Here is a 13075-nt window from a genome sequence, read left to right as displayed (position 1 = left end):
AATACTAGGTAAGATTATATCGGACCGAGATAAGTTATTTACGTCTAATATATAGTAATTATTTACGGACTAAATAGATATTAAGTATAGGCTCTCTATCTTATATTATCTATAAATAAATAGATAGACTAAACGAGTTAACTAGACGTTAGAATAATACCTAAGATACTATATAAACTACTAATAGAATAACTAGGTAAGATTATTACTAATCGTATAGTTCGTGTATAATAACGCGATATATATAACTATAAAAGAAATACTATTCTTCGTAAACTATAAGTATAATCCTAAGTTAATTAGGGAACCACGGAATAAATATAATATAATAGAAATAGCACAATTACTAGCTACCGGAGTTAAATAGCTTTATACGTAAATAGCTCGAGATATCGAATTCCTGAATCTATATATAAAAATATATTATAACTAACGCTATCGGGATAGCCCTAACCTAAAAAAGGGGGAGAAGGTCTATCTCTTATAACGAAATATTAAAACTAAATAATTAAGCGATAAGCTCGACTATAAGAAACTAGGACTATTCACGATTAAAGAAAAGACAGGACTAGCTAACTACCGCTTAAAACTACTAGAAAGTATAAAAAGGATCTATTTAGTATTTTATATCTTATTACTCGAACCTACACTAAAGAACGCCGAACTCGCTATAAATATAGAAATCGAAGAAAAAACTAAAGACAAGTACGAGGTTAAAGTAATTACGGATAACTACTAATATAATAGTTAATAATAACTTCTTATAAAATAGAAAGGATACCTTATCTCGGAAAACACGTAGGAACCTATCGCGAACCTAAAAGGCTACTACTAGCTGGTTTAATAGTATTATTATAAGGCGAAGAAGACGCCTTAAGGATAGAAGCAAAGAAAGCGTCGAAGTTAACATTAGTCTAATCTATAGGACTTGTCGGATTAATAGACGTAATTAATTACGTTAGAGTAGAACTCTCTAATATAGCTATAAGGATCTTATTTAGATCCTTAATAGTAGATAAAGTAGACTCGTCCGCGGCACGAGTACTCTCTACTAAATAATCTTTTTGATGATTATGCTCGACACGCTTTTTTTCGAGATAATCTAATTCTTCTTTTTTACGATACTTAAGATCCTCTAACTCGGTAATCTCCTTATAATCACGCGTAATAAAATCGCTAGTATATTTTTATAATAAACGCTTTTACTTTTAAAGATAGAGTAGCTTAGCGAGTATAGTCTCCTTCTTTTTCTCTAGTAAATTTTAGGACTTTACTAAGCGACGCTATTCTACGTCCGTAAAAGATAGCTCTAATATTACATATTTTATACTATTACTATTTTTAATATAATCGGCGTAATAATCGGAATAATCGGAACGAATATATACTCGTTTAAGCCGAATATAACGGTTATAGGGAATCACCGATCAATAATCTTCCTCCTTAATATAAGTACTAAGTTGATTCTTATGAACTAAGGACTTAGAAGATATAATTAGAAAAGAGTCAAGATATAGGGAAAGGGAAGACACCTACTAGGGAACACGCTATTTATATTCTCAAGGACAAAAATATAAAAGAGGAGGGATAATATTATGAACCTCCTAGGATAGCCTTACTCTTAAGAACACCGAAGAGACAACGATACCCTATTAGATACACCGTCTTAAGATTACTAGTCTAAAAGGGAACTCCTAGAAGAACTATCTCAAGATACGGTATTAGTATCACGTGACTAAAAAAGAAACTATAGCGGTTCCGCTAATACCTTAGGATACGGAGTAACACGGGGAAACGCGTAGGGTCACGTAAGTAGACTTATTAAGCGATAAAATAAAATTTATCGGCGATAAGTCCGGTAGATATCAGCGATAAGTTTCGTACTTATTAGTAATAAGAAAGACTAGATATATAAAGAACGGTTTTTACTATATATATCTAGTTCTTCGTGATTAATTACACTATTGTTACTTAGGTACTAGTTTATAGTTCGACTATAAAGCTAAAAAACCTTAACGATCTTAGGAGCTTACTTAGCGATCCCTGATCCCTAAGTAACTAACTTAATCGGCGCCTTAACTATTATACCCTATAAATACCCTAGAGACCCAAGTCTATCTAAGGCCCTATATAGTATTAGTACGGTTACGGACTATACTTAAGGATCGCAGTAATCCAAGAGAAGTATCACCCTTTGAGGACCTTACTCACCGTGACCAGTTAGCGGTTCGTAACATATACCAGTAGCGATACCGGGGGGAAGGTAGTCCGGGCGTAGTAGATCTTTGCTAAGGGGTAAAGTCGGTAGATTAGTGATATAAGGTCTGTGATCACTATATATTATTGATGCCTAAGGCCTATATATACTAAATATATAGTAAAATTGTCGATATTCTTATATATTAAAGTATCGATATATTCTATATATTCTATCTATTTTTCTAGAATATTTTCTACGAAGGGTTATACCCGGAGGGGACCCTAAACTACAGGGGATTCCCGCGGGTCCCGGGTCCGACACCCGGGGCGCCTCCGGGGGTCCGATTGGGCGGGCGCCCCTCGGGTTGGGGGGAGGGTGGATCCGCTCCCGGGAGGGCAGACGACACCCAGGACGCAGGTTTCTTTACCGGGTGGCTCCCTTTCGATGTTCCCGTGGTCGCCGAGGTCTGATCTTTTGATATGTTATAGGGCGAATTCGATCTCGTCGGCTATTTGAATATCAGATCGATCGGAGTCCTATAAGGGGGAGAAAAGGGGAAGTCTAAATCTTGGGTGAATTTTTGATGGGGTAAATTACGCGGACCAACCTGATACCGATATTAGATATTAGTATAGGGGAATCTATGAAATATATACCGACCCTCCTAGATCAGCGATACCACGGGTAATCTATTTCGCCACCCCTACCCTACCCTAGTAGTAAAATACCCAGTATCGGCACTGCACTCTTGCTAAAATATATATCTCTTCTACAGCTATATCCCTCCCCCCCCCCCCACGCCTAAAAAACCACCTATACTACCTACCTACTACTATTATCCATCAATTCAGCCTGCCTATCTACCTATGTATATTATAATATATAATATAATTAGTAAAATAAAAAAAATATATATCTATCTATTATAAGAATAATAAGAATAGTAGCAGTAGCAGCAGTAGCAGAAGTAGCAGCAGTAGCAGCAGTAGCAGCAGTAGCAGCAGTAGCAGCAGTAGCAGCAGTAGCAGCAGTAGCAGCAGTAGCAGCAGTAGTAGTAGTAGTAGGAATTAGATAATAGGATAATAGGATAATATATAAAGAAAATATATTAAAATATATATTATATAATAGTATATTAGAAGCGATCTAGTACTAGATAGTAGATTACTAAGGTAGTAGGGGGGTCCTAGAATTATTCTACTACTACGTCTACGGCTGGATTCGAACCTGGGATACTACTAGGGGGGATTACTGCTCTAGTACTGCTCTATCCTATTATACTACGCTGGCTGGTGTTGAGAATCGGGTCGATAATTACCCCCTATAACCTTGGAATTCGATAGGCGGTATAGGAATTCTCTATATATAGGATATATAGTAGTATATATATAGATAGGGGGAGGTAGGGGGGGGGGGGGGGGGGGGCGGGCCGGCGCGGTCGATTCGGGTGGTAGGGTCACGTGACGGCGATACTATGCCAGGCACGTGACCCACCACGAATATTTGGAATCCCTTTTAGTATATATATATATATATATATATATAGATATAGAGGATAATAATATAGAATAGGCCTAGAATCATCGAAAAAGTCGAGAATGAATTCGATTCATGATATATATATATATATATTATACTATGATATAGTAAATTCCGATTCCGCCGGCCGCAGCGACTATTTTCATATAGGGATAGGCTGTATTCGGCGTCGGGATAGGTAGATAGCAGCGAAAATAGGGATCTAGTCTAGGTAAGGGTATACCGGGTAGTATACCGGGAGCGAGGCGGTCTTGGGGGTCGAAGCCTACCAGAATAGGCAGTCCGGGGGTCGATATCGAGGCGGTCTAGGCGAATCTATACCGGGAAGCTATAGCGGGAGCGATCTATAGCGATATAATAGGTAGTATAACGGGTAGTGTAATAGGCAGTATACCGGGAGCGAGGCAGTCCGGGGGTCCGAATAGCGCCATGATCCTCGCCCTAGGGGCTGATTCAGAGGCGATATACCGGAAGCGATCCCCGGAACGACCCCGGAAGCGATATAGTCCGGGGGTAAATAATCTTCTCTCGGGGCAAAAGTCGGTAGAATAGCATATAAATATATAATCCTATTATATATATCGAATCCTCCCGCTATCTACTATTATAATATAGCGACCCAATACCAGAAATCACCTTCTTGTTCCTTTTCTTATTTTATTCTTATTTTTTGATATTTTTTGATATTTTTCTCTGCTGCGAAAGATCCGATTAATTAATATCAGATAAGATATAGAGGTCGAATTAAGGTTCTGCGGGGTCCCCGGGTCACGTGACCTACCCAGCCCCAAGAAATATCAGATTCTGCATCCTCACTATCCTCTCGCTATTCCACCCCACCAATCGAATCTGGAACCCTTTTTTTTTTTGACTTTTTTGACTATTTTGACTATTTTGACTATTTTGCCTATTTTGCCTATTTTGCCAATATGTCAACCCCCCAGTTACCCCCCTTTTTCATCTTTTTTGATGAATATCAGGTTTTGATCTGCGCGCAGTGCCAGCGTGCTATTGGGCCTACCCAGGCAGGTAAACACCTACGCCAGCAGCACCCTATAGCTGCTACTACCCCTAAATGGCAGGTCTATCAGGCCTCGCTTCGCCAGTTGCCTCTCGTTTCGCTACCGGAGGCTCACCAGACTATTCAAGCGAGGCAGCCAGTCCCTATATTTAAGGGCCTTCCCCCCCCCACAGGCAGGGTTCCGCTGCCAAATCGGGGACTGTCTCGCTATTTTTAGTAGCAAGAGATATTGCCTAGAGCATCTTCGGGGGGACCACCAGCTATATAGGGATAGGCAGCTCGGTAGCTATCAACCCTGCTACTACCAGGCCTTGCAGAAGAATGCATACCTATTCGAGACCCAGTCTACCCCGGCCCCCGCCCCTACCCCCGGTACGCAGCGGCCTATTCACCCCCCGCCGCCTCGCCTCGCGCGCCCCCAGATCGACGACATCGCCGCCGCCTTCGAGCGCGAGCTTCGGGGGGATGAGAGGCCCACGCAGATTGCCTCTTTCGGCATGCGTAGCGAGGCGAATAGCTTCGATAGGCACTCGCACTATCGGGAGCTACTCGCTAAGCGCGACCCTGGTAAGCGAACTTCTGATTAAGATCGATATTTTTTATTTTTGATATATATATATATATATATAATATTTTTGATATATTGATATATATTGATATATATTGATATATATTGATATATTTTGATATATATTGATATATATTGATATATATTGATATATTCTGATATATTCTGATATATTCTGATATATTTGCTATTTGATACTAATATTATTATAGATTTTATTGCCTCGCTCTTCGACCTTCGCCTCGATGAAGCCCTGCTGCCTAAACACGAGATTCAGGGCTTCCTATCAATCTGCATCGAGTGGCTGTTCTTCTCGGGGCAGGGCCGCCTATCGCAGATCTCCCGGGTAGCCCGATGCACCCTCAACTCCTTTACCGCCGAGGGGACGATCAGGCCTACCAAGGCCCCGCAGCAGGGGTCGACCATCCAACGATATACGAGAGTCTTTCGCGGTTTGGTGATCTTTCTGCTTACCTCTTACCCGTATCTTCGGGAGGGGGCCCCCGGGAGACGCCTGCTTCGGTGAAGGGTCTCTATACCCTCGGGAGCAATCATACCGAGAGGCTCGACGAAATCGCCGGTTTTCTTACCCGCCTCGCCAAGCAAGAGGCCCCTACGCAGGCGCCTCGCCAGGGCAATCACCCCCCCGAGTGGGACCCAAGGGTGATCAACCCCGAGGACCCCGATGATGAAGAGATCCTCGGGGACGAGGCCCCTAGTGATGAGGAAGATACCCCTACCGAGCAGCGCGAGAGAGAGTACCGGGAAGGCCTCGCCCCCTACCAGAATCGGGGGTATGCCTATACCGATATCCTTACCGGGGCTCGCTTACTCGCCGGCCTCTTTTTGGACCTCGCCTGCGTATCGACTTCGGAGGGGTATAATAACCCTCTCTATACCTTTCTGGCCTGCCTCGCATTCGACTATCGCCGGGGGTCTTCAAAGAGTTGAACCAGATCACCCAGCTCTATGCAGCTATCATCAAGGGGTATCAATTTACCCTGCTGCATATCGAATATCAGCGGGGTCTTGATGAGGTATGTTGATATTCTATATTTTTGATATACCTGATATATATTTGATATATCTGATATACCTGATATATCCGATATATCTGATATATTTGATATATTTGATATATCTGCCTACTGCTTTGCCTACTATTTTACCTACTACCTATTTTGCTTGCCTCTTTGTTTACTATTTTATTTACTTTTATCTTGCTCTCACTTTGCTCTTACCTTGCTCTCACCTTACCTTTACTAATTATATCATATAGACCCCCCCGAACCAATCTCAGAGAGATTAGGGACCTGGATGAAGAAGTGGTTCTGGAACCAATCGGAAGCCCCCTAGGCGATATACTCGCCCTCAGGGTCTATGCTAGGGCAGTTGCTAGCAATACGAGCAACCGAGGGCATGAAATCACCCAATACCCTAATAATGATATAGGGATTTGGGGGATTCGCCTTGGTCAAACTGACCTACAGGTCTTTTTTCGTCGATTTATCATTAATTTGACCAATCGGCTTGCTCAGGATCTCTGCTTTGGATTCGATATTTTTCATCATCTCTCTCGCCAGATCGATATTCAGAGATATTCGAAAACCGAAGATTTCACGGAGATCTCGAAAGGATTCAGTTTTTTGACCCGAATCGACCCTTCGCATCGATTTGACGGGTTCCTCATCAAGCATATGCTAGAGCATCATCAAAGCGAGTGGCTACTCGCCCAACCAAGGTATGATATATTTTGATATCTTTTTTGATATTTTCTTATATATTTTAATATTTTCTTATATATTTTGATATATTCTGATATATTTTGATATATTTTGATATATTTTGATATATTTTGATATTTTCTGATATATCATACTAATATATATCGATTCTAGCAACCCCCGGCAAGCCTACCAGCTGAATCATGCGAGAGCAAGCAACTACCTCACCAAGGTAGAGGCCTTTCTCACTGACCTACTGGTCCTTATTCATATGGCTAGTGGGGCCCCAGCGAGGGGCACTGAGATCAGCCAGCTGCAATTCATGAATTCTGCCACTAGCACTCGCACCCTTTTCTTGGACCCTGGCAGTTGCCAGTTTCTGATTCGATTAAAATATGGGAAGACCTTCTCCTATACTAATATCGAACAGAATGCGGTTCGCGCCTTACCTAACTGCCTATCTTACCTCCTACTATTTTACCTAGTAGTAGTTCTACCCTTTCGTCGATATTTGATTAATCAGATCCACCCTGATATATCAAAATTTCGCCCCGAATTAGTATTTTGGCTTCGCCATTCGCTAGTTTCGTCAAGCCAGTTGGCAGCGCGGATGAAGATGCAGACGAACCGATATCTCGAGCAATCGATTGGCCTTGCCAACTGGCGCCAGATCGCGCAGGGTTTCATCCGATATACTCTGAATGAAGAGATATTGGATGATCCTAGTGATGATGATAATCTAGGGTCAAACGAAGGCCTTGGGGCCAGCCAGATGCATCATTCGCAGCGAACCGGCTTATTGGTATATGGCAGACACTCGCAGCAGCTGGCAAACCTCACTAGCACCGTTCAATCTCGCTATATCGCCTTCAGCCAGCGTTGGCATGCATTCATCGGTTTAGGGGTCGATTTTACCCAGTTTGGGGATATCTACCCTACTATCCCCCTACCTATCAGCGAGGGGGGTAGGCGAGAAGGGGGGCGAGAGAAGGGTATGCGAGAGGTAGGTTGATATTCATGATATTCATGATATTTTTGATATTTTTGATATTTTTGATCTTTTTGATATTTTTGATACTAATTCATGCAAATAGAGAGAGACTCTGGTATGCTACCTGGGCAACCAGTCCTACGAGCAAGACTCCGGGGACCTAGTCCGCCTACGCAGCAGCTATCAACCGGTCAATTCAACGACTATTTAGCACTGCATACGGGGACCCCGACCCCGACTAGCTTAGGCACCCAGGCCTATTCTAGTGAGGATTTCGACGCTGCCCACCTACTAAAACAGTATGGTTTGGCAGCCCCTACCCAGCATCAGCAGGGGGATCTTCTGTTGGCACTACTTCGGGAGTTCTTAGGTACGTCCTCGCTCCCTACTCGATATATATCATAATATATATATATATATATATATATATATATATCTACTATAGTATTCGATATATATCATGCTATTTCGATCTATATTGGTATATTTGCTAATATCCTAATCCTAATATTCTAGGTAATTCAGCAGTGGAATTCAAGCAGCCTGAGCAGCGAGATGCTCTGTTTCGCCTACTAGTGAGGAGGGACCCTACCCTACTACTTATACTCCCAACCGGGGGAGGCAAATCTACCCTTTTTCTACTGGCTGCCTCGCTTGCTATTAGCAGAACTACTATCCTAGTAGTTCCCCTAGTGGCTCTCAAGGCAGACCTAATAGAGAAAGCGAGGGTTCTTGGGCTACCCTTCACTATTTGGGAGGACCTAGACCCTAGTGAGATAATAAGGTCTACCCCCAACCTTACCTTGATCTCACTAGAGAATGCTGCCAAACCCTTCTTTTTAGACCTTATTCGCCAGATAAGGTCTAGAATCGATAGGGTTATCGTTGACGAGGCGCATATTATTCATCTCGCTCGCGATTATCGTCATACCTGCTACCAGTTGACGCAGCTAGCCTCACTGGAGATCCCCCTAGTGCTCGCTACTGCCACGATGACCCCCGAGACCCTTAGTGGTATTCAGACGAATCTATTAGTCTCTCGCTACTATATAGTTCGCGCAGAGATTAATCGGTCTGATATTATCTATAAGGTCAAAAAGGCCCCCCGACCAAAAAGACAGAGAGATCTCGCAGATCCCCGGTCCTATTTTAGGGCTCGCTGCTTTGAATTTATCGAGAGATTCTATACCCGCAAGACCGATGAGAGAATTGGTAAGTCTACTATATTTCTGATATTTCTGATATATCTGATATTTATATTTATGATATTTTTGATATATTCTGATATATATATATATATATATATATACTAATATCGATATAGGGAAGCAGGCAATCATCTACTGCCTTAGTAAGCGAGATGTTGAGAGCTTCGGTGAATGCTATTCGGACCGGGTTAGTATCTATCATGCAGACCTACCAGACCCTATCAAGGAACGCCACCTAGGGGACTTCACTAGCCAGCGAAGGCCTATCTTAGTGGCGACCTCTGCTATCGGGGCAGGGTTCGACTTCGCCAATATTGGCCTCGTGATCCACTTTGGTGGGAGCTGGTCGATATCCGATTTCATGCAGGGGACTGGCCGGTTGGCACGCAGCCCTCAATCTATAGGGTATTCCTATATCCTACTCGATGATAGGGGGACCCTCCCTACCAATTCTAACCCTACTAGCGAATTAGGGGGTATTCATGAATATATTCGGGAGGGTCTTTGTCGACGACGGGTTCTGCATAAGCACTTCAACAATCGTGTGATGAATGCCTGCGAATCACCTGATTTAGCATGTGATCTTTGCATCAAAAGGGAAAAGGAGATGACTGAGCAGAGTCGAACGGCTAGGCAATATCAGCGAATTACCCAATCGAACTACCAAGAGCTCCTCGATATGATTGGTTTTTGGCTTGATCAGGGTATTTGCCTGATTCATTTCATTCAGCAACGAGGTAAGTCGATATTCTATTCTATATATATAGTATATATAGTATATATGTATACTAGATAGATCTATTCTCTATCTTGATATATATATATATATATATATTATAAATATATATATTATAAATATATACTAATATATTCTATTTTTATATAGCATTCGCCTTTGGATTTCGTCCAAATTGCCCCGATTCCGATTCCGACTGGCGCACCCACTCGACTATCCGATGCAGCGAATATACGACTTACCAAGAACGAACCAATTTTATCAGAAAATGGCTTGTTTTTAGGGATGATAGTTGTTGTTTCACCTGTTTTCTCCCTACCAAGGTATGTCAGCCGAATAAGGTCAATAATCGTTGCCTAGCCCAGGGCTTATTAGTTGCCTTTTTTCGCCTTATCTGGGAGGAGCAAAGCCTATTCGCTAGCGAGGTTAGTGAGGTATGGCAGGATCTAGGGGTCCCCGACGATGCGAGGCCTGCCCGAATGGCCAATCACCTCTTAAAATGGAAGTGGGGGATTATTGATACCGAGGTAACCCTAGGGGTTTGGGTGTTTTGGGAGTTTCATCGGAAGGTTTATTCTATTACCAGCGAGGGTCTACCGGCAGAGAGTCGGGTCTAGTATAGATCCGTTTTCTACCTTTTTTTTAGTTTTGATTGATATTTTGATTGATATTTTGATTGATATTTTTAATATAGTAGATTAGTAATATAGTAGATTAATAATATAATAGATTAATATAAATAGGTTTTGATAGAAGATATTGATTCTCTAGACCGAGAGGATTATTTTGATATAGGGATAAGGTCTTGAGGGTCTATATTGGTAGAGATATGAACCCTTCTTCCTTGATATCATGATATACCCGGGGCTATACCGGGAGCGTATACCGGGAGCGAGGCGTTCCGGGGGGTTAAATAGGGTAGTGTGATAGATTACCGGCGTTGATTTCAGGGGCGGTATACCGGTAGCTATACCGGGAGCGAGATATACTAGGCGTCGCCTTTCTTTGTTAGGGGGTAAAGTTGATAGATTAGTGATCGAAGGTATATGATCACTATATATTTAGGATGCCTACGGCCTATATATACTAAATCTAGAGTAAAATTAGAGATATTCTAATCTACTTAACTTTCGATCGATTTCTAATAGTAGATCTATTTTTCTAGAATATTTTTCTAGTATTTTACTTAGATTCTCTAGAATAGAAGGAGGATTTTGATAATTCGTCGGCCTCGATACTTTATAAAATCAAAATATTAAAAATTGAGAAAGATTTTTATATTATATTTAGATTCTCTACGTCAAGAGTATTATTTTGATATAGCTATAAGCTATAGGGGTAATATAGATCCAAAGATATAGGGCTTTCTATTTTCGGTAAGATCTATACCGGGAGCTATACCTAAGGGATATACCGGGAATAAGGTACTCTAGGGGTAATATAATAGATTACCGGGGTTAAGTTAGGGTAGGAGGCCTAGAGCTATACCGGTAGCGATACCGGGGGGAAGGTAGTCCGGGCGTAGTAGATGTTTGCTAAGGGGTAAAGTCGGTAGATTAGTGATATAAGGTATATGATTACTATATATTATTGATGCCTAAGGCCTATATATACTAAATATATAGTAAAATCGTCGATATTCTCATATATTAAAGTATCGATATATTCTATCTATTCTATCTATTTTTGTAGAATATTTTCTACGAAGGGTTATACCCGGAGGGGACCCTAAGCGTAGGATATTCCAGGGGTTAAAATCAGCGAGGATCTCCTATTTAGTAGTAATCTAGGGGTAGTATACTCGAAGCTCTACTACAAGAGCTATACCGGGGGCTTTCGAGTCTAGGGGTGATCTATTTCCTTCGGTGTATCACTAATTCGATTAGTAAGAGAATATCAACTTCTACTATATATTTTTGATCGAGAGATATCGTAGAATCTTTATATATCAGAAAAAATAGCGAAATTACCAAATATAGTTTTCGATTTTGGGCGTAGATCTATACTCCCAGCTATATATATATATCGTGGAGAGCCGAGGGAAAAATATATTTTGTAATTTTTTCAAAAGTGTTTTTATATATTTTAATATTGTAATATATATTAGATAGGTAAATTAGGAGAGATATATATATATATATAATAGAATTTATTATATTAATAGTAAGCGTAGCGAACCGCTATAGAATAGGGTAAAAAAGTAGTAAGTTAATAATATAGTAGATAATAATAAAATAAGAAAGAAAAGAAAAAAGAGAAATTATATTAAGTTTATTTTTTATGATTAGAAATAGGGGATAATAGGATAATTTTTTAGTAGTAAAATAAATTAATAGAAAATAGATATTAAGGGGTATAGTGGTTAGGGAGATATAGTGGTTAGGGAGATATAGTGGTTAGGGAGATATAGTGGTTAGGGAGTATATATTTAATAGTGATTAGGGGTTTAAGAGGTAATGATAATAGAAAGTAGAAAAAAGAGGATAATAAAAAAAGAGAATATATTATAGGATAGAGAGAGGGATATATATTAAGTAAAAAAGGAGATTTTATAATTAAATAAGTAGAGGATATAGAGAGAGAGATATATATAGAAATAGAAATAAGAATAGAAAAGATATAGATAGTAAAGGAGGATATAGAAGAGATAGATAGGGGTTAAAGAGTAGTAGTAGTAGTAATAGTTAGGAAATAGGGATTTAATAGTAATAAGGGTAGAGAGAGGGGTTAGGAGTAGTAATAGTAGTAGTTAGGGAATAATAGGAATAGTGTTTAGGGGGAATTATAGTAATAGGGGATAGGGTTAGGAATAGTAATAATAGGAGTAGTAGTAATAGAAGGAATAATAGTGATAGGGGATAGGGTTAGGAATAGTAATAATAGGGGTAGTAGTAATAGAAGGAATAATAGTAATAGTTTTTAGGGTTAGAAATAGTAGAAATAGGAAGGGTTAGTAGAAATAGGGAGAAGAATAGGAATTAGGAATAATAATTAGTAGTTAGTAGTAAGGAAGGGAATAAAAGGGTAAATAGAAGAGAGAGGAAGGAATAAAAGGGGTAGTAAGGTAATAAAGGTAAGGATAGATAGT

The sequence above is a fragment of the Penicillium alfredii genome, assembly GCF_028826965.1.
Source record: "Penicillium alfredii strain IBT 34128 chromosome Unknown utg000009l_segment0_segment0, whole genome shotgun sequence".
In the NCBI taxonomy this organism is placed as follows: domain Eukaryota; kingdom Fungi; phylum Ascomycota; class Eurotiomycetes; order Eurotiales; family Aspergillaceae; genus Penicillium; species Penicillium alfredii.
This window is presented reverse-complemented; position numbering follows the sequence as displayed.